Consider the following 23165-nt stretch of genomic DNA (forward strand, 5'->3'; position numbering starts at 1 on the left):
TCTTCGGCGACTGTACCATATGTATCTCCCACACACTCTGTCAGTCTCTTTAGTTACACTCAACTCTCAGGAATGCAGCCATGAATCATCTGCCATCTCATTTGTCAACAGCTGAAAACAGGACAGGAGAACAAAAATTCATGGATGTACTGACTTGAAGAAGCTGCTTTTAGACTACAGTAAAAGATCAAAACAAACCCGGCAACCACACTCACAATCTCCATAACTTTGTCTTTTGAGAAATATGTGTCACACAGTTATCAGTTGCATCAAGTGGGAATTAAGTACACGCTATTTTTATTTTTCACACTTGTCATGTGCTTCCCAGTGGGAGCAGAGGAGGCAGATGTTAATTCTCATTAAAAAATATCTCAGACTCCCTGGTAGAATAAATGTTATTCAAAACAACTGATGGGTTTTTTTTGGGGGGGGGGGGGATAAATGGTGAGTAATTAAACTGCAGTTGTACATTTATGAATAGTTCAGAAAACTCAAACGTCCCTGCACTTTGTGTAATTGTTGCATAAAATTAAGAGTTTTGCCTGTAATTGCTGAATGTGGAAGAGGGCAGGATGCTGGAGTCAGCGACTGCTCAGAAACAAACTGACTCGGATGTTTGGATGCATGACAGTTGTCGGCTAATGAGGCTACATAAGATGTTATTAGCGGAGATTGGAGCCCATTTACCCTGAGTGAGCGTGCTTGTATGCTGATTTCACATCCATCCTAAACAGCTGAGGAAAATGCTAATGGTATGTTAGCGTGCCCATTTAGATTAGCTGATAACAACGCTAGATCAAGCGATAGCCAAGTGACACTGCTAATATTGCGTCTGCTTAGTGTGAGTGTTTCTCTAACACTTGTTCCCGTCATTCCCGATGCTTGCAGCAGGAACCTGGACTCAGGTGATGCTGCTGTCAGTCTCCATAAGGAGACGCGGTTGAGATCTTGGAACGTCCCTAACAGTTTGCATGGTTATTTCTCATTTGACATAATCAGTTTAATACTTCAAATTTGAAAGTGTTTTTTTTTTCTTTCTCTCATGTCACTGCAACTGAAAAAAATATTTCATTTACAAGTAAATCTGTCTTCACACACACACCAGAGGGCACTGGCCAATGTTTGTGGTAACCCCGGCAACCTGCTTAGGGAACATCAGCCGACTGCAATTGAATCACTGCGATTAAAAGCATGAATACTACTTCATTTTTTCATAACTCCAGCCCTCCGCTGGAGAGAAAGAAGTACTTAGCTGTAGTTTAGCTGTAGAAGACCCAGCGCTTGATTGAGCGCTCCTCATTGGTACGTTGTGCTGTTTACTATCCATCCCTCCATCATTCATCCCTCCCTCCATCCATCCATGTTCTCCCTCTCCTCCTGTTGAGGGTGGTGGGGGTGGAGCCTATCCCAGCAGCCTTCCCCCTGGACAGGTCACCAGTCCATGGCAGGGCCAACACATAGAGACAGACAACCATTGGCTCTCACAGCCACGCCTACGGTCAATTTAGAGTCTGGATTAACCTGGTCCCTCTTGATGTCTTTGGACTGTGGAGGAAGCTGGAGTACCAGAGAGAACCCAGCAGGAACAGGGAGAACATGGAGACTCACACAGAAAGACCCCGTGCTGCAGCCGGGGCTCCACCCTCAACCTTCTTGCTGGGGGCCACAGTGAGGACCACTGCTCCACCCACAACCTTCTTGCTGGGGGCCACAGTGAGGACCACTGCTCCACCCACAACCTTCTTGCTGGGGGCCACAGTGAGGACCACTGCTCCACCGGGCCGCAACAAAATACTATTTCATTTCTATTGTAAGATTTCAGATGCTAATAGCAGGGCAGTGAAAATGTTCAGCTGTGGCTTTATTTGAACTGACATTTAATTCAACAAATAATCAATGTGTAATAGTGAATAATAATAATGCTTTAATAACGTGAGCAGTCACGAGTGAGTACAATGAGCACAATTAAGCTTTTATTATCCATGTATTCAGTCCTAGTGTTTGAGTTTCCAAGAGAACAATGTCTATACTGCCAATATCAAATTAATTAGCAGAGATTGGATGTTGAAACAAACAAAAACACAACATCCCCACAGCTCTTTCCCTGAAGGGCTCGGCCCCAGCAGGCTGCGTGTACAGCCACATCCTGCAGCGGTTTTGCAAACTTCACTTCAAGTCCCTCTTTTCATTTTGGATGAATTCCATCCAGCTCTATTTTCAGGTTCACCAAGCAATCACGGCATGTTTCCTCAATGGTTCGTCAGCTCTGCCTCCACCAGTTTTCTGCTACAATAAGCATATCGGGGTTTTTTCTCCTCCTCCACATATGTTTCAGCCTCAATTGCTGTAAATTCCCAAAAGCTAAATGGAGGATCTGCCAAGATGGCAAGTACAGTATGGACTTGTGACCCATGAAGATGAACAACATCCAGCAGCATTTGACATGTGCCACAGTTTATCTTGCTGCAGCCATTTTATGCTGCAGTTCATTTCAGCTGCCAGATTGAGCTGTCGTTTGTGACGGTGGCTGTTAGCCACGCCCTCTAGCACGACTGAATATGAGCGTTCAAAGATTGGAACAATGACGGTTTACGCCCTCATGTTTTCCTGAACAGGTAGGGTTCGTAGCGCCAGAACATTCTGATCACACTCGGCCTCCAAAGGTCAAACAGGCTTGCAAGCGCAGAGAGACAGAGATGTAGCAAAGCAGCAGTAGCGCTTGCAGTGCCGCTAAAACGCAAAATGATGTACATGTTTGCCTCCATCACTCTCTAATTGCAGCAAAGGGATCCCACAGAGCTTTCATAAGAGACAGAGGGAGGAAGCATCAGTGAGGCTGTGAAACCGGCCCTGCGATGATGAGATGTGATCCATCTCTCTCCTCTGGTGATGAAGTGGATGAGTCGCAGCACCTGATGGGGGTCGACAGGTTGATGTTCCAAGATGAGTTCTGAATGGAAGGCAGATGAACGGTGTGGTTACGTACCAGCTGTAAGCAGCGGAACACACACTCATCTCGTTCAGACGTGACTTTAACCAGATTACCTGGAACTATCAAATCAAGATTTCATCTCAAATTCATTCCTTCTCCAAGCTGAGTTTACGCGGTAGTTTAACATCTTACAATATGGTATCAGTTATGTGCATTCCTCTGCTTCCCCAGTATGACTTCCTTCCCACAGAACTGCAGGAAAGGAGAAATTTGAAAGACGGCTCCAGGCTAAGTCAACACTTCGCACCTCAACGATAGGGTTGGGTCCTGATCCATAAGTCGCTTTTCTTTACCTGGTCGAGGAGGTCATGTGATCAACAGCATGTCTCTGTTAGTAGGACATATACAATAAATAAAGGCTGGAGGTTGATGAAATTTGGTGAACAGAATCTTACAAGGACCAAGTGATTCATTCACCATCGTGATCAGATTCCACAGTTCTGAAGCCTCTGAGTGCGTGTTGGCGGTGTGGGTCCTGAGAATGTGTGCAGCCTCCAGCAGGACGCACATGTGCTCCGAAGGGATTCTTGCTTCAACATCTCACTACAGGGCTAAAGCAAGTTTATTCAACTTTAGTCCATTTCAAATACTTTAGTTTTGTGTGAAATTCATTGGGAAACCTGAGGGTTTTACTGCATGACCTATGTTTCCAATTAATTACACATTTTCAGGTCATGTTTGTGTATTTTCATAAAACTACTGGGACAGAGGAGGCGATGCTCTCATTAGAGAGGGATTTACTATTTAAGAAACAAAGTGAATGTTGACCAGTTTGCCAGGTATGACTCAGTCCCGCTCTCTCTCTCTTTCTCACACACACACACGCACAGCAGGTGAGATTTGAGGGATTGGATGAGACAGTATCGTGTAGGCAGATGTGTGCAGTCATGTGAACCTCAAAACACATCAAATTAGCCAGAATGCCACATCATGCCTGGATGCTGTGAGTCAGATGAGCCAGGATCATTTTGGAATTGAAAGAGGTGAGTTTGAAGCATGAACTCAAACCCTGCATTGTGACAGATAACTAGGTGGTGATGTGGTGGTCGCGCTTTACTTCAGCTCCAGGTTGATTGCAGTCGTGGTGGCCGTTAATCCAAACATCTGGTTCTGTTTCTAGCAGGAGAGACAGATGCCACTGTGCTGGTATTCATAGGGCATGAATGTGGGAGCAAACGATGTAACCATGTAACAACGTCAACAGGAAACGCAGCTTTAACCTCAGAAATAAATTCACACACCTCTCCATCCTTCAGTGAGATGAACCTGAGTAGGCTGACAATCATGTCTTTCTACTTCCACAATACTCTGAGAGGGGAAGTACAAAGTACAACTGAGTTATTACTCTGTACTTCATCAGACGAATTTGATCTTTTATTCCCTATGTTTTACCACAAACATCTGTACTTTCCACTGCTTACGTTCTAAAAACAGGTGAATTAGGCTGAAGCTTAGTAGCACGAAGCTGGTTATGATGCTGCTCCTTCCTCATCGCTTCACTGACAACACATCCTTTGCTGTCAGAACACACAACGAGCGGCACCGTTCCCCCTGCTCCCACCCGGACAGAGGCTGTCGTTCATCACTGCTGTCAGGACTCACATCTGCAGCAGGACCTGCTGCTGAACGCACACGTGGAGCAGGAAATTAGTGAGAGTGCTTGGTTTTGAGTATTTTCTCTCAAATTTGACCCGCTGACCTCCACAGAGAGCTGACGGCATTGATTCTATATTTTATGCTCTATATGTCAATTTACTTCAAGATTTAATGCATTACGTATTAATCAAAATAAAAGACAACGCTGACCTATAAAGACTCTTAAGAAGCAAGAGAACATTACTCTCAATCCATTATGTAGACAGGAAATTGTACTCAGCAATTGAGATTGAAGTGGTCATCATCATCGTCATGGAGACAAATCCATAAAACCTAGACCAGCAGCTCCATCCCTCAGGCTGAACCTGTCAGCGGTTTGACCTTTGACTCACATTTATCAGAAATAACAGATCATTTTGAATTGCAAATCAAATGTCCAGATTTGCTGGTGATGGATTGTTGTGCAGATGCAGCAGTTTTCTCAAATGACAACTGTGTTGAGCTTCTTTACATTGAGCTCCATAACAGTTGAAACAGAAAATAGTTGGAGCGAATACATGTTGAATACGTTTGTAGTGCAGAGAAAGAGTGAGAGTGTGCACCGCCGGGGCGATCGAGAGACAAAGGGTGTATTAGCATGTTAGCTCCCTGAGCTAACTTTCAGGATTCTGCGTGGGTAAATAATGCAACATTTTCTCATGAGGAATTTGTCAGATGTCGTCTGGAAAGTTATGTATCATTATTTGTGCAGATGACATCAGCGGAAACGCCAGTTGAGCAGCGCTTTGGTTCCAATATGGCGACCAATTGGCGAGACATTGCACTTTACAGCCTAAGACAACAATAGAGTACATTTTTAAACAAATTTCATCACTTCCAGTTATGCTCATCCATTTCGAAACATATACAAAAACTAGTGTGTGGGTGTGTGTGTGTTTGCTGCTCGCAGAGATCTACAGGGGCCTTCTCATAGTCAACACACCTTCAGACTATAAATCCCATCCTTGGCAATCTCTCTCTCTCACACACACAAACAGCAGAACACATGTGCAGCATGTAATTTACAAATATAATGTCGAGGATACACCATGTTTCACACAGCAACATGTGGAAAACATGTATGCACACACGAGCTCAAGTTGTACTCTCTCACACACACACACACACACACACACACACACACACACACACACACACACACACACACACACACACACACACGAGTGTGGTACACGTCCCTGTTTACTATGGAGAAAGAGCTGCAGAGCTGCTCTAAAATTCAGAGCCAGATGTGCTGCAGGCAGAGATGGAGGCAGGGAGGCAGAGACAGGGACACTGGATGAGCGATGGCTGCCCAACAACATCACTGTCAGATTCGTGAGATTAAAGGTGAAATCGGAGGGTTTCAGGTTTTCACATGTTCAGGCGCCATTTTGGTCTCTACAGGATCTGCGACTGCAGAATTGAAGGAAATGTGTGGATTTGATTCGAAAATGTGTAGTAGAAGCTGTGATATTTAGGCCCTTCTGAGTTGAATAAAAATAACTTATTCAGAATGTCTTTTAATTTTAGGTGAAATTAACCTCCACAGAAGGTAAGACATGCAAGAGATGAAAACAGGAGTCAGAGGTGGTGCCGGTGAGGGACTTTCATCAGGGCTGAGGAGCGAAGATTAATCTGGCTGTCAGGGACGGGTGGCGATGGGTGGCGATGTGAGGCGCTCCGCACTTCCACCTAGCTCTGCTCCATCGGCTGTTTACCCCCAGTTCCCCTCCCAGTGGGCAGGGGGTCAAGGTAGATGCCCCGCAGGATTCTGTTTTAGCCATGTTTAATATGTATCAGAAGAATGGCCCTACACCCCTACTACAACCCTCTTGTGAAAATCAGCAGGGAATCTTTTGTTTTGTTTTTTGTTTTTGGGGCGTAATCCTGCTCAAAGCCACAAAGCGAGAGATGCAGGTGAAAACAAGCCCATCAATAATTCACTGACCAGCACAGAGCCTCATTCAGGAAACGTGTCCTAACAGGGCTTTTCTAGTCCTCAGTGCAGCCTCGCAGGCTGGCAGCCAGGTGCGATGTCCGTGTGTGGCTCCTCCCACCTGACATCTATGTATCGAGACGTGCTTTATGGTATTTGCTATTTTGTGGGAAATTAGAATCTCATGTGTGTCCTCAGCCAGAAGCCAGTGGGATTTGTACTCTGGATTATTGCTGAAAATCAGCTCTGTAGGGGAGAAATGTTTCAACAAAGCTGACTTGTGGTCGGACTCTAAGCATCATTCCAAGCTCGTGCAGACCTGAGTGAGGGCCACCATCCCAGACTGTGCCTCACACACGTCAGGAGCAGGAAGTTGAGGGCTAAAGCACTCCTACGTGTGTAAGAGGACAGATATTAGACAATGAACACAGGTGTTTTACCTGTGTTAAATGTGCAGTCCCGGTCCATCTCTTCCTTTCCTATCCAGACGGCGTCAACCTCCATGGCTGACCTGCTCTCCATGTTTTACCTCGATACGCTTTCGGTATTCCTACTCTCTGAACCCTATTTCTCTTTCTCCAACTTCCCCCTCCGTTTTATCTCCCCTTTGCCATCTTTCCTCATGACTCCTGAGTGAGCGAGGAGGAGTAGAAGTCAGTGCACGCTCCATCCGTAATGATGTCTCCCACAGAGACGGGAATGGAAAATGCCATTAGGCTGCGTTTCAGTCCTGCCACCACAGTGGACATGCAAAGCTGCGGCGCTGCAGGCAGTTGGCTCGCGGGGCAACACAGCCGCTTGTAGCAGGTGCACACACGCGCTCTCAGAGTTTCAACGCACCACTGGCAAATACTTCGGAGTCCACAAATGTCCCACGCACGCTTGAAAGCACTCTGGAGTCAATTTAAGGTGAATACTGAAAGGCAAGTTGGTGCTCGAGAGTCAAGAGCCCTCTGGGGGGGGGGGGGGGGTGTAGAGAAATATCTTTTTGTGAGTTCTTTCACCAAAATATCATCCGTCAAACAGGACGAAGGACTTTGGTTTAATAATCCCCTCAACATACAACACATTTTTTTTCAGAAGCAGGCTGTTCTCATGATAAATTCATTGTTTTTTCCTACCAAACAACAGAATTTGTATGACAACCCACTTAATTGTGTGTCGGGAGAAGAAGGAGTAAGACGCCGGGAGATTTGCAGGCGTGTTTGAGGCAACAACAACAGCTACTCAAAGCAAAACACTGAGACGTTTTCAGCTGTTTTGAGTGAGAGGATGTTTCAGCAGATGTTAGGCATTTTTATTCTGCCCCAAACCGGGACCTTCCCCTACCACAGCCTAACCACCACCAAACTTAGCCTTAACCACAGCACCGTTAAGACAACACAATGTTGCATTTTCCACAGTAAAGAAAGGAACTTCTCATGTTGGTTGGTAGACGCTGTCGGGAGCTCGTCCCACAGGACACACGACTTAAGACGGTACACAACATGGCCGCTCTGGGGACTCAGGTCTCAGCTATCAAACCAGACCACGAGGCTGCTCTAAGATGAAGGAAGGTTCTGTTGTGTTGCTTCATTGCTCTCACCTAGAATGTCTTCAGATAAATACTTGGGTGTACTGTTTGGTTGTTTGCTGTCTGGCCGCCATATTGGAAAGCCAAGCACCGCCCTCTACGTAGAGCATCAGCAATGATGTCATCTGTAAATCAGAGTAATGTTCATGAATACCAGGACAAACATCTAATCAGAAATCACGACTGTTTCGTGTGTGTGTGTGGTGGATATTTTCTCATTTCGTCACTTCAAGGGGCTGCCATGTTCACATAAACACAGAATCCAAGCCTCAGCATCACTTCCAGGTCAGTGAAACTCAGCTACGCGGCTCACCTGCACATTTACCTGACTGCAGTCTCGTGTCGTGGCGCGAACGCTGGCGCCGTCATTGCAGAATGACATCGTTTAGTCATCGTTTTAAACGTACAGGAAGGTTTTGTTTGATGCAAAGTAGGTCAGGTGCTCCTCCAGTGACACACATTTATGCAGAGTGTTACTCATCTCGTCTCATCTCCATATCAAGTCAAGTTGCACTCATCCATCCAAATTGGGTTTTCACTCTGATACATTTCCACTGTGATAGTGTGATGTCATCATGTCGCATCTGATGCCTTTTCCTTTCTTCTGGCCTTTAGAAAACAGGATGCTGCTGACACTCGTCTTCTCTCCTCCATCTGTACTCCATCTATACCTCTCAGACCGACTTTGCTCACTTTCATCACTTCTGCACTCGTGGACATTATTTGACTCCCAGCAACAATCAGCGTGAGCCATTTCCCTTCATCCAGGTCAACGCACCGATGCTCTGCGTCCTCCGCTGGCCTGCCTGACATAGCAAACGCAGCCTCCGATCTGCTGGCTATATTTACAACTACCAGCCTGCATGGACAGTGAAAATAAACCCCTAGAGCTTCACTGGAGACATCAACAAGTCGGAATCTTCAGCGTTTCCCGTTCAGCTGTCACTCTTGTTTGGTCCTGGTTTCAAATCAAACAGTCCCAACAATTGAACAAAGCCCAGATATTCAACTCAGGAACTAAACGTCCGCAGGTGTGCAAGGACATGAGAGTAAAGACTTCTTTTTCTTCCATGTTCCACACCTACACAAGCACAGGCGTCATTCTTTTCTTTGACTGTAATGAGTGAATGGCAGTCATCTGAATAACGTACACTGAGAGCAACAGACAAGATGTCAAATTGCAAACCTGGAGGAATTTCCACAGACGTGCTCCACTTTGATAATGTTGCAAACAGCAAACTGAAGTGATGACGTCACCTCCAACACGCTGCTCATCAGAATATTACAAGAAAATTGCTTCCTAGATCTTAAATTACCACAAACGTCACGTGATGTCTGAGTGATCAACCACCAGCCCTGCAGCAGAATGTTCTAGAGCATCAAATGTTATCAGCTGTCACCACTGATAAAACGCTGCAGACATTGCAAAGTACGCCACCTACCACCAGGACAAGCGCGTCATCTACTTCTTTAACAAAATAAGAAACAATTCGAATACAATAAAAATCAGTCTTGAAAGAAACTTGACGATCTGTGGATGTGACAGCAGGTTCCAGTTAGAAAAGAAAACAAGCCCGACGCGTCTCTTTGAACAGACATCCCACTGTCGTCTCTGCATTGACGGCCGCGTCGTCCCTCTGGTCAGGCACTGCAGCCGCTCCAGGCGTGCACCTACTTGGAATCCTTCAGTACTTCTTTTTTAAATCTCCTTCTCTCTAATTTAAACAAGAGTTTTGCTTGAACTGAATTGAAGAGAACACGTGAGCAGGCATTTGCGGCCCTTTCAAACTTTAATAATTATGTTTGTGATCTTTCCAAGAACCCAGATTGCACACGTGCAGAAGCACTGAATTTTAATTATCCACAATCCAATATGAAAAGAAAATTGTAAATTCTAATATTTTCTTTTATCTGGGTTCGGTTACACCGTAGATGTGATATCACCGCGCGCCCCTGAAGGCTCCCCAGCAGCCTGGTATGTCACATTGCACTTTGATTCTGAATTAGCTGGAGGTTTGCTCCTCCTCAGATCCCTCTGATGTCGTCATTTAAGAGAACACTTTCCATCTGCCATGTCATCCATAATCTTTCCTCCCAAATGTGCTCTTTGGAAAGATGCTGGAGGTTTGTGTGGAAAAAGCTGGTTGTTCTGCTGACGGGAGGGACTCCAACCACGTCCACCACGTCCCTGCTCACACTCAGCATCCTCAGCCACACAACCAAATCTCAGCACCAAACCCTCTGTTCAGCAGGATGCAGGAGACCGTGACCTGTCCTTCAGTCAGGTAAGGACACGTACCTCCACAGCGCTAAATAATAGAGAGCACGGCAAGCCCATCACATGACTATAAATATGGTTGAGATTGAACGTACCTGTTCGGCAGTCAGGAGAAGCACAGCGTTTGGAGAGCGAGGCGCCATCCGGGCAGGCCATCAGAGGGGAAGAAAGATAGAAAAAAGGAAAAGAGGAAAACACAGTTAGGCAAAGCTAAAACCCTGAGAAATGAATAATTGAACACATCCTTTTTACGTTTGAGCAACAAAGATGCCTCTTCAAATGCCATTTCGGCTGGAATATTGAAATGAAACACCTCTCAGTATAAATTATTGAAAGAGTGTATGGTTGTCTCAACGGCGGCGAGGTGAAGAGGCGAGCCAAGGGTATCCTTCCTCACTCAGGCAGAATTGCCAAGCAGGGACAGGCTGCCACTTTTAGAAGTGGTGATGAGTTGTGTGAGGAGTTCAGATGCTTCATTGTGTGAACACATGCAAAAATCTGTCAAAAATATTGCTTCATTATGTCTGCGAGCAAGACGGGGGAAAGGCCGGCCGCATGCTAAGCAGCTGGCTACCGCGGCATCCATCACGTCAGCCAGCCATTCATTATGGATGCTGCTTCCTGGAGAGCTGGAATTACCTTTCGACTCAGCTTCTCTGCTGTGCAAATGAGAGCAAGGGAACAGGCCAGTTGGATAAAGGTGGTAACTGGGTTTGATGTCATCACGCTTTCATTAGCTCATCACTTTTCCTTTGACCAATCCCACAGAGCTCATTTCTATTCCATATGCAGCTGTGGTTGATCTGGTACGCTGGCGTTGTTGCAACAACATCTTAATTACTGTCAGGGTCTGGCTGAGGGATCCAGGGTTAATTATTATTCAGGAACCACACGGTATCAGATCTGTTCTCAGGTCCAGGTCTCAGTCTGTTTGATCCACCTCAGTGTGTTTTACCTGTGCTACCCAACGCTTGAGCCTGTATTCACAAAGAACCTTTCCACTGTAGTGGTGTTACAGCCTTGTCTCGTTCTCACACACACACACACAGTGACAGTGGTGCCATCGTCCAGATTGTTTCCACACAGTGAACCGTCACTCCAAACCACGACAGGCAGCAGCTCCACCAGCAGGAATGGGACAGGAAGAGAGTCACATTCGTTCTGGTTCAAGTGTGTGTGTGTATTCATGTTTGCTACAGTTTGACGTGTCCAGGAGTGCACAGTCCACCTGGATACAGGGGCTTTAGCCTCCCTGCGGAGGACACCGGACCGAGGTCAGATCACCAGAGGCTTCACGGTTCACCAGGGCCTCGCTCTTGCTGTTGGGTCTGCACCTGAGTACCATCTCTGCGTTCATACCTGCACACTTGAAGAAGTCCCAAGATGAAAACAGCTACATATTGAAATGGCCGGTGCTCTTTGCAGCCAGAGAACTGAGAAGAAGAAAGCGGCTTGCAACTGTTCGACTGCAACTGTCATCATGCTGACAGAGCAACCATTTTAAACAGGAAATGTTAAAACTACAAGAGAAGCTTCTCTGCCCTCCTGGAAACACACCGTCTGCGGTCAGGCCCAGGTCGACCCGCTGCATCCCGAAGCCTGATGAGCTGCACTGCCACCACCACACGTGAGCATAAATAAATCAAAGCACCAGCTCCTGAGAGGGGCCCTGCTGCAGGCCCCTGATCAATAAAATGAGAGCATGTCCAGGAATGCTTTTTAGAAGAAGAGGCAAACCTGGTGATAGAAATCTCTCACTTTACCTTCTTAGAATTTAATTTATACAGCCCAGAGGCACATGGCAACTGGCCAGCCGCCTAATCAGGGTCGACAGTGAATTATCTGATTCTGTGTCTGTATCGGGCTGCCCGGTGCTTTCTCTCTCTGGGAGGACAAAAATTACATTTAACAAGAAGCATGGAGTCATTTCAGACACATTATGGAAGAATTAATATGCAAAGTGGCAAAGTTAGCAACTCCCAGAATTTATTACTAGCATGACACAAATGTTGGTCAAATGAGACTTCTCAATGTCATCGAAAACAAAATGAAATAATCAGCCTGCCCTTTCATTAATACACATCAGTAACAATCACTCATCACGTTTCCAGAGAGACACCACTTCAGCTGCTGTTTCTGGGGCCACGTAGATGCGTTCCACCCTCATCAGTGAGCCGGCACACACAGCCTCATCTTTGAATAAAACATCCCTCCATCGATGTGCTGCTCCGCCTGGGTGAGTGAGAGCGGAACGCAGCACCTTCAGCGTCCAGGCTTTGGAGTTCCGTCTCCCAGCAGCCGCTCACAGGGAGGTTTTCATCACATCTGCTGCGAAACATTCATGAATTCACCAACTGTTGGACCCATTTTTCTTGCGACTATTGCTGTGTAACTGCTGTGGAGAGGAACTCTGAATGTGGCGGAGAGAGAAAAGCCCTTGTTTACTGGATTTAATCACTTCCTTCCTCCCTCGCGGTTTAACAATTTAAACTGTTTCCCCTCATCAGTGCTCATTCACCAGTATTTGGAGCGACTGGCAGGCAGTTCTTCCCATCATGATACTCACAAGGGTGAACACACATCACACGTGAAGTAAATACAATAAACACAGTATCACTGCTGCAAATCTTTCAGCCAGTCATGCGTTTAGACCTCCAATCAGTCAAGCAGTTAGTCAGTCAAACTCTCCATCTGTCTGGTTTACTCTCTCCTGGTGAGATAAACAGACTTCCAGCCGCGTCTCTAATGTATCTGAATCCTCAACAGAGGCGGAGGATCGGAGGAAGCAGACTCCCAGTGAGGGAGGACGTACGCTCTCCCCGGTCGAGGATCCTCACTCAACATTCTGAGGGAGCTCCCTTTCAACTCCAGTGGACTCAACCAGGATCATGTGACTGCATTAACTTTTAATTGGATGACTGGACAAGAAGCAACTCTGAGAAGAACAATTCAGCACTTGGCAGAGAAAATATGCTTGTCACGCTGCAGGCTTTTGTAGCATAGTGTAGCATAGCATATAGCATAGCATACAGCACAGTGGAGCATAGCCACTGTAGCAGAGTATGAAAAGAAACCCACTTTGGTTGACACAAGCACCCACATTTTTGTGCAGATCTCTGAAAAATGGTTTGTTGACAGCATTTAGCCACTAAATGCTCCAAGGCTCTCAATAATGTGCTTTAATTTATTACAGGGACACTTCTTGCACTAATTTGGAACAATAAGTGAGTACATTTTATTGCAAATTTCATTTTAATAAGCCGGGAGGGTTGAGCTCCCAGGGATGGTTTCGTTTTTTGCAGGTCAGTGTTCCTATGTAGTATTTCTACTGTTTGGAAAATGAAACATGAGCTCAGGTTAGCTAGCTGACTCAGCAGAGACTACATGTAGTTAAGGACCTTGTTGCTTAGTTGTCACAAAGGGCCCATCCACACGTTAGAGTTGTGACCTTCTTTGATTGCATGATTACAGCGCACAAGCCACAATATGACAGAACTTTTTATTTTGCCGCGAGCGTTTAATGATCCCAAGAGGACGTGCTCTACCATCCTTGTTGAATCAACATAATCATTTGATGCAGTTTCCATTCATGACTCCGGAAATAACTGTCAGCTAAGTGTGAATTTACTTTATAAGAAATGTGCCTGGAAATCAGCATCATTGCATAACAAAAGCTTTGCTTCCAAAAGTAGAAACGGCTCTAAAAATGAGATGCTTTGCTGTTCTCGCTGTCTCTCCATCTGGCTGGACTTCCTGCTGCTCTTTACTTTCCCTCTCTTCTTTCTCCAGCCATCTTCTCATCGCACATTAATGACCCATAAAACATTCATTTCATTATTCCAGCAATATGGCTGTTAGCTAGACACTGAGCAAGTGCTGAGGAAGGAGGAGGGTGATAGATGAGACCAAACAGGCCGATGGACTCTGCTCAGGGTCAGGAAGGCCACACCAGGGGTCTTCAGCTTCTTGCTAAATTAGGCCTGATTGACTTGAAAATCCTCTCAAGGACACATGGAGATGTTCATGACAACACTGCCATTGAAGCAATAAAACCATCAGACATGCCATTAAGACGCTGGACAGATGATGGCGCTGCTGCAGGGATGGTTCAGCTTAGCTCTGCTACGATGTTTCAAAGCTCAACGTTTAAGTGGAACACCTCAGAAAGAAGAGAGACAGAAGGCTTTTCTGCATGTAGAGCAGAAACAGGACCTGCTTGCGTGTGCGCGCACAAACACACACACACACACACACACACACACACACACAAAACCATATTCTACAGTGAAAATCATCAAAAAGTCCAGAAAGGTTATCCAACATGGATGGATCTCATTCATACATCCTAAACAATTCATCCGACTGTGGGCAGATTTTATAATGTCTGCCAAAAAAGTGTGCATTTTACAGTGTAAGGGCGTATGATTAAATGACATGTAAAGTCAAGGCAAAGAGGTAGATAACGCAGTGCAAATTGAAACTAATCAATCTGAGTGGGTGAAAGCCTTTCATCATGAATATTCTCCCGATATCACTGATGTCCCGTTGAGCCAGGAAATGGAGGCTAGCTGATTGGTGCTTGCTGCTGACGGTCTGCCGGGAAGATTAGAACCTCTGGAGGATCAATCGCGTTGAGGGTCGTCTCTAAAGTGCTTTAACATGAAGTGCTGTCAGAGATGTGACAGCTAAGAGCAGCCATGGCCAGTCAGCACTCGCAGTCCAAGACCGCAACGGCTGAAGTTGGCAGAAAGTCAGTTTCATCCCGATAAAACCACCACAGACTGAAGGTTTAAACACCAGCTTTAAATCCCACCTCCCAGCTCATCTGTGGGAGACGTAACCACCTGGAAGTTACGCTGCAGCAGTCAAGGCCTGGCCAACAAGTGCGACGGAGGCGGGATTTCACCCGAGTGCACGTGTGTGGTTTAGGGTTGACATCAACAGTCAGTTACTGACAAATAAATGATTAACACTGGGTGAGGAAAGAACTTGCTGATGAAAACGATCCATCAGAAGCCGTTTCTTACAGTACATAGCATCCCTGCACCTGCCAGCCATCCCAGACATGCTAACATGCTAACTGATGTCAAGATGGAGCAGCAGGATCATGAGTGCTTACGAGTGTAATTGGATTTCTAATTGTTTTCTTCTGCTCACTCTTAAGTGACCACCTTAAACCCATTCACTGTTTCGCATGTCAATGTCTGACAGCCACAGCAACTTGTCACAGCGACCATCAACACCAGGCTCAGCAGATCAATGGTGCTCATGGTGAGAACACACACACCCAAACACACACACACGCTGCAGCTAGATCACGCAGACTAAATAAATCAAGTAATAACTGAAGATATCATTTGTGAAAGCTCCGAGGGTTGCAGGTTTGGTGTTGCGCTGAGATGTCTGTGTGGCTGCGGATAAGAGAGCAAGTATTAGCTTCAGGCTGGAATGCCAATATTAATTATTTATATTTTTTACGTACTTACAACTTTGTATTTCCAGACTAAAAAGTGCATTTGCAGATGCAACCGGTACTTTTTCAGTCGTCTGTCAGACAAGTTTGACTGTAGTTACATCAGATTGTGGACACAATATTTTGTGGTGACCGAACATTGCATCCCCATTTGACCGAGGCACTTTTTCTAAAATGTTTCAGTGCAGCACGTGTGATACAGAGGATGTTGGTCCTGCAAAGAGAGCTTGAGGTAAGTCAGGCTTGTGTTTGCATGCCTGCGCGGTCGTGCTCGTCCCTGCGTCACCTCATGATGCAGACCCGTGAGGTGACGTAGGTCGAAGCACCAGCCACAATTTCTCAGGCTGTCAGACATGAGTTGCAGGCATGTCTTTGATCAGCGGGCTCCTTCATTGTCTATGTGCTCCTGAGCCTCAGTGCTGGGAGTCCAAGGAAGTTTCTAAGACTTGCAGGAGTCCTACCTCCCTCAAGTTAATTCAGGTTTCAACAATGATTAATCTAAATCAAGGGGGACCAGCGTCCTCCACACTCGGCTGGCTCAGATAACAAGAGGGAAGGTGAAAACAAGTACAGCAGATGATTGGAAATTAAAATGCCAAAATAATGAACCACAGTTGAGATTCTAGAAGGTTATATCCAATTTTCTGCTTCTACCCTGCAGAGGCTGCATGTCATATAAGCTGCAGCTCCCTCTCTGCATCACCAACGTTTTCACCACCCTTCCTTCCCTTTCTGTGTTCCTTTACTCAATTATGTTCTCCTGTCTTTGCTTCTCTTCCGTAATCTGTGTTCGCCACATTCCAATAACCCACTCTTGTAAAGCCGGACACTTGACAATGTTCAGTTCCTGCTCCGTGTGGCTGTCGCGCCCTTTCACTGGTTCCTCAGCTCATATATCACAGCCAGCCAGCCTGCGCCACAAGCCCCAGCCCTGCATTTGAAAACACATTACTTTTTAAGACCCCCTGAGAAATTTTGAGGGGAGGAAGAGTAATAGAGCTCTTGTAAAGCACCTGCTGCGCACATAGCAGATTGTGAGTCACTGTGTGCTTGATTGTGTCTGTGCATTTGCCCATGCTTGTGTGTTAAAAGTCATTTTTGGTTTGGAGGTTGCAGCAGCCAATGAGAGCGGACGTTAGGATCAGCGGCCCCCCGCTGGCTCGGCCTTCCTCCTGGACGTCAGCAGGGATGCTGAGAGGGAGATGTTCTCAGCTCCCAGGTCCCGATCAACCTGGCAAACATTCGCCAAACACTCCGAGTGTCTGTCGTAAATGTCAAGACTTGAACCCGATGCGGACAAATGATTTCCTTCGGTACGGAGAAGCACCAAGAGAGAAAAGAAGGGCGAGGGCAGGAAGGAGACAAAAAAAAAACCCAAAAACAAACTTGTCCCCTCACTTCAGTTATTTTGAGGATATAATATATAGCACGTCTCATCTTGTGGCTTAAAACTTATTCCATTTATTAGTCTTCATCTCCCTGGCTGCTGACTCCAGGGCCCTTTAGCATACGAACTGTAACTTCTGTTTCCACGCTAATCCAACTGTAGAGACTCCATATAATTCAAAACCTCCTCTGAACGAAAAATGAACACTGAATTTCCTAACAGCATCTCTTTATTATGAGGCATATTTTTGTTTGTTGGTAAATGCCACAGTGCATATTTCAATTATACACATAATCATGTTAAATTAATCAGATTGATGTCAGTCTAGGTTCAGATAGCTCATTACATTTTATATTAGTGCAGCTGCTCAGTGCCCTTTTAATAATTCACATGACAGTTAACTAATTCCTGCTTTTAGACGACGTTGCCGTTTTGTCTGTCAGTTTGTCAAGTTAACTGCCCGATGCAGACAGGGGGCGCTGGCGGTTTGCTGTTGCAAGCGAGAAGCAAGTGAACATTTAGGGCAGTCATGTTTCCCCCTTAAAGGCTTCAAAACAGCTTGTTGCCTATAAAAACTTGGACATCAAACAGTTCAGCAGGGACTTTTCACATCACGTTCAATATTTATAACCGATTAGCTGATGCTCTACAAATTTACCACCAGTCGGCTCCTATCAACCAGGAAGTGACCTCATCACACAAGTCTGAAGAGTGCAAACCACAATGAGAACACTGAACGTGTCAGAAATGTGACATTAAATCTGTCTGAGTTTCACACCAAGGGAAGCGGGGCACCTTCGCCGCTCCAGTAATTCTTTTTTACCACCAGCTTTAAGACACTCAGAGACATCTCAAGTGGGTGTATCTGTCTCTCAAGTGGCCATTTCTCCTTTCTGCTAATACTTCCACCGCCACTCCCTGCCTCGCTTTATTTCTACGAGGGACAAAGGGAAAAAATCATTATGGCTGGAGGAGATGCAGAGGGTGTGAAGAGACAGACTACAGCAGAGACACAAAGATGTCTGCAGGGACGGTTTGACGAATGGAGAGGCAGAGAGGGAGCACAGTCCCTGACCAAATCTCTGCCGCAGATTTTTACTTTCAGGAATATGGAGCATCCAACTGTGTACACAGAAAACAGCTTTGCATTGTGCCATGACTGTGACAACAAGACAGATGATGGTCTGAGATGCATGAGCACGCTTCCTTTTGCCAGTGGTGACACTGGACATTAATCCAGTGCTTAATTGTGTTAGTGGGGAAACAAAGCCGCTAGAATAATGAACCAGAGCAGGGGATTTAAATCCACGCTTCAACTTCAATAGAAGTTATCTAAGGGCATTTTTCATATGGAGCAGGTCTAGACCAGGCGCTTTTTAAAGGAACACATCCAGCAATTCCCCGGTGAGCAAGTACTACTACTGCGGTGCTCTAAAACAGGTCAAATGGTAAATGACTCTATTTATATCGAGCTTCGCCACTTTAATGGCACTCAAAGAGCTTTACAATGTTGTTGCTTAACAGTGGAGGCCGCTGTGCAAGGTGCCACCTTGCACATCAGGAGCAATTCCAGGATCAGGACCCTGCTGGGGAATCTTCCAGCTGATATCCGGGGCGCGCAGGGATTGAACTAGCAACCCCAAGCAGCGGCTCTACCTGAGCTGCACTTCTTCAAGGACCTCCAAAAGAACATGAAGAAATATGTCGCTGTCCTCCAGACTGCTTTTCACCATTTGTGAATGAATTTAGCAGTTTCTCCTCTGCGGTCATGGAAATGGCGCACTCAGGATACACAGTGATGGAAGCTGCTGCAACATGAATGCATCATGGCTCCGTTTCCCAACAGTACGAGTGAAAGCACAGATTACGGGGCCTGTTCCTGTCAATGTTAGCGCCACCTGGTGCCTGCAGCATAGAGGTGCCTGGGGTCAGTGCAGGGAGGGTGTAGGTGAGGATGGAGCAAGGAGGGTTTGTTTGTTGAAGACAAAAGTCCAGGGAAAATGTCAGCAGCCCCCCACTGGGACATAAGTATGGTCTCAGTATGATCCTGCAAACATGGGCGAGCACACATGAGAGCACTGCAGCGATGAGGAGGACTTCAAGAAGCTGAAAGGTTAATTAATCACCATGGGGGTAAAATTCAAACGGTGTCAGCTCAGACTGGCTCCCTCAGCCGTCTCTCACCGTCTTTGGGCTTCAGCTCCCTGCTGCGGATTTGATTCAAGATTGAGGAAAAAGTGCAGTTGTGATCTAAATTAAGAGGATGAATAAGAAATAATGGGTCAGCTCATTACCAGGGTGGGGGTGTTGATTGAAGGATAGAAACTGGTGCTGGTTTAATAAATCCAGACTTCAAGCATCAGCATTAGAATGACAGTTATTCTTGTGTTTATCTGCATGGTGAAACAAATATTGTACTACTTCACATTCCTAATGATATATAGAACCACTTATTGTGCCCAACCCACTAATCAGTCTCTCCTGAGCTACAACAGCAGAGCAGACTGACTGATTTGCAGCCTGTTATCGTGACAAAGACTTACATTGCCTCATGAATCAGTTGTTTTCCAACAACCTCGGAGATGAAAACAGAGCGATACAGATGGATAAACACAGATTATTCATTCAGACTTTAGAAAAGGTGCACCTCTGGATCAATAGCCAGCGTGAAGACAAACTACAAACATTGACCCATTTGGGTCGCATAATTAAAGACCCACTAAACCCACTGGTCCGAGCCCGACTCTGCCCACTGCATCATTTTAGAAAAAACAGGCGAGGCAGTGAAAGAAGAGAACATGATGTTCATCTATATGGACTCCGGAGGCCTTGTGAGGTCAGAGCACACGTTTACATGTTCCCGGTCGAATTAGGAAGCGAAGGAAGGACTTTAAGGGCGCATTTCCACTGGCTCACTTCGGCTCGGGTCTGTTTGGCCCCGTTTTCACCGGCCCCAGCACGGTAACAACATTACCATTTTGGTCCCTGCTCCTCTGGGGTTCCAAGTGAGCCGAGCGGGGACTAAAATGTGACGTAAACACATAGCAGGGTGCTGACTGGGTAACTTACCCGCTTATGTCGTCTACTTGGTATCATCTTGGCCTCGGTGGAATCCTGGTCATGGCAAAAGTCTTTTATTCTTTTCTTGGGTGTTCGGTTTCACCGCTTGAAGCCCCGTCTGTCTGTCCTCCCTCACTTTGAGTTCAAGTAAAAACCACTGACGAGCAGCAGGCATCACGCTGCCTCCATGTCCTCCATTGTTGTTGTAGTGTCGTACACAAATGGCGCCGGGGAACTTTCGGCCGGTGAGTCCACCCACGCTGACGTGGTACCGGTGCTAGTGGGAACACACCCGTACCGAGCCGTGCCGACCCGAACCCCACCTGAGCCGAGCCCAAGTGAGCCGGTGGAGGCACGCCCTTAGATATCGACTGACATTTACATTTGCCAGTAGCACTGCATGTGCACGTGCCTCCTGTATGAGAGAGCCTGTGCACAAGCCACATGAGCTACTTCTGGTTAGCTCTCGGCTAACGAGCATGGATAAATAATTGAATTGTTCACCAAACGGAGCTCATCACGGACGTGAAACCAGGGACTTTTATCCAGGGTTTTCGTGGTCAGGGGGAGGAGAAGGCTTGGCCCGCTGCTACTACAGTGACTCTGGTAATGACTCTACATGTGATCTTGGAAGCAGATGAACTGCGACTGTTCTTTCAAAGACCGTCTTGATATGAAAGTTGTGGATGGAAGCGGGGATCAAACATGTGACCCACTGGCTGGAGAGCGTGAAATGTATCACACTACTAGCTCTTCAACACTGCTGGCACGGACGAACATCAGAGCGGAGATGTCGCTCTGGTGTAGTTTCACTCTATTACGTTATAAGTTAGGAATCTTATAGGAAGTTAGATGCTGCGATTTGTTGCTGAATCGTATTTCATTTTGTCTGGAAGTCCAGTGAGAGATGGGAGATAAAACAAATGGGAAATCCTGCATCCCTGCGTTAATCCTCAGTGGCATCGCTCTCAAGTGACAGCCACAGTGGACCAAAGACGATAGGATCGCTAGGAAAACAGAGAAGACAATGTGAACACAAGATCTGAGGCCATTTTATCTCCATCTTCCTTCTCTCTGCAGAGCTCTGATTCTGGAATACTTCTAATGTTTACTAATACATCTTCAGCTGCCAGGACCGTTCTTCAGGACGTTTGGATGCCTTTTCCACATCTATCATGAGCGACGGGGCTTCACCATGGATTCTCTCCACTGAGCGCTAACATCAGCCTTTGTACGTCCGAAACCTCCTCAAAGAGCCACGCTGAGAACCACCGCTTCAACTCGTCGTCCATGACTCCAAGAGTCCCCTCATCTGGACATTTTCCTCTTCAAACAGAAAGCTTCAGTGTAATACAACAAAAGCAAACAATATGAATGATGGTCTTGTTCTTAAGTAGGGTTAGAAGACACAGAATTCCTTTGTATCAGATCTTTAAATGTTTCTTCTTTGATGCTTTCGGTTCTAAAAGGTGGTGATTAGGTTGCTGCAGCAGCCCTCAAAGTGCGTGACTCGGCATGTTTATCGTGCTGTGATTACAGGTGTGGCTCAGTGGGTGGCACTGCTGCGAGGAGCCCTTCCAGTGTGCGGTTGGCATGTCGTCCCTGTGTCCGTGTGGAAATCCACCAGCTGCTCCCACCGTCACACACATGTACGTTCATACTCATGTCGCTCCCGACTGCCAGAGGGATCTGGAGTTGGTCCCCTAATGCAACTTGTGGATGCTCACTGCTCCGTAAAGGATGGGTTATACATCTTCCAGGGAGAACACTCTGGATCGCTAATAGGGGGAAAAAAATCAACTACTGCCTGGAAAAGTAGTAAAGAAAGTAGTTCCTGAAACAGTACGACTGAGTTACTGAGTACTTTCATGCAGCTCTATAGTTGGACAGTGGCTGTACATTTCAGTGTTTTCAGAGGCACATTAAAGTAATCAAGGCTTCAGGAAGATATAGATCATGTCAACGAACCAAAGATGGTGCATGATGTTCACAACCTTGGAATTCACAGCTCTCTCCATTAGCTCTCCAATATGGTCAGCTAAGATGCTACAGAGACTTTTATTTAACATGATATCCTACGTTTTTGGTGTCTAGTTGTGCCGCTGCGTCTGTGCAGGAGCCAAACAGCCGGCAGCATAATCCAGAAGAATACATTTGGTGTAGGACTGAAGCCCCAGAAGACGTCGCTGATAAAGCACTGCAACACCCAGTAACTATCTTTATTTCCTTCGCTTGTTTGAATATGTGGAAATGTGATCTTATGTTTATGTAGATTGGTGATATTGGGATACTTTCTCAGTCTGGCACCACTTACAGGCCTGGCATGCATCTCACCACTAAACTTTCAAGCAAATGAAGGGACTAAAAACACTCCAGCCTTGTTAAAATATAGTTCACTGTTAGTCACGCATCTTATTCCCATTTCGGTTTTTGTTTTTTTCTCTTGGTGTTCAGAGAAACTCTCCCTGGTGCTCAGCCTTTGATTATCAGAGAAGACGGAGCGTCTGCATTCAGCCACCAGGCCATTAATCTGTGACTGGGTCTGAGAGATGAGGGAGCCTTCAGAGGCGACCTGCAGGGAATTATCTGTTGGCTCTGGCCTGCTGCAGAGACCCTCTGCTGGGCCCAGACCGCAGCATGAGAAACACGCCACCTGGGGCAGTGACTGTGACGGGAAACTGATGCAACATCAAGTTCTCAAATATACTCGACTAATCAACTTATTGTAGACCACACCAACAGAAAAGTGCCCTCACAGAAGTTTAATTCTAACCACATAAATCCCGATACATCCTTGAAGTCGTCGAAAATGAACCCACCATGACCGA

The 23165-nt window shown here is 46.1% G+C and overlaps 1 protein-coding gene and 1 long non-coding RNA gene across 4 annotated transcripts in view; both read right to left on the minus strand.

The window, feature by feature from the left end:
- Nucleotides 1-23165, minus strand: part of nrg3a (neuregulin 3a) — a 302381-nt gene that overhangs the window by 147920 nt on the left and 131296 nt on the right. The gene's annotated exons all lie outside the window — the stretch shown is intronic.
- Nucleotides 1946-23165, minus strand: part of LOC147247113 (uncharacterized) — a 117119-nt gene continuing 95899 nt past the window's right edge. Inside the window, exons 2-3 of the long non-coding RNA XR_015109428.1 lie at nucleotides 8152-8264; nucleotides 1946-2950 (exon numbers count right to left, since the gene is read on the minus strand). This is a non-coding gene — a long non-coding RNA (uncharacterized LOC147247113). The remainder of the gene's footprint in view (nucleotides 2951-8151; nucleotides 8265-23165) is intronic.

Source organism: Aulostomus chinensis, chromosome 16 (assembly GCF_037954235.1).
Source record: "Aulostomus chinensis isolate RoL2024-O1b breed Wild chromosome 16, RoL_Achi_v1.0, whole genome shotgun sequence".
NCBI classification, from domain to species: domain Eukaryota; kingdom Metazoa; phylum Chordata; class Actinopteri; order Syngnathiformes; family Aulostomidae; genus Aulostomus; species Aulostomus chinensis.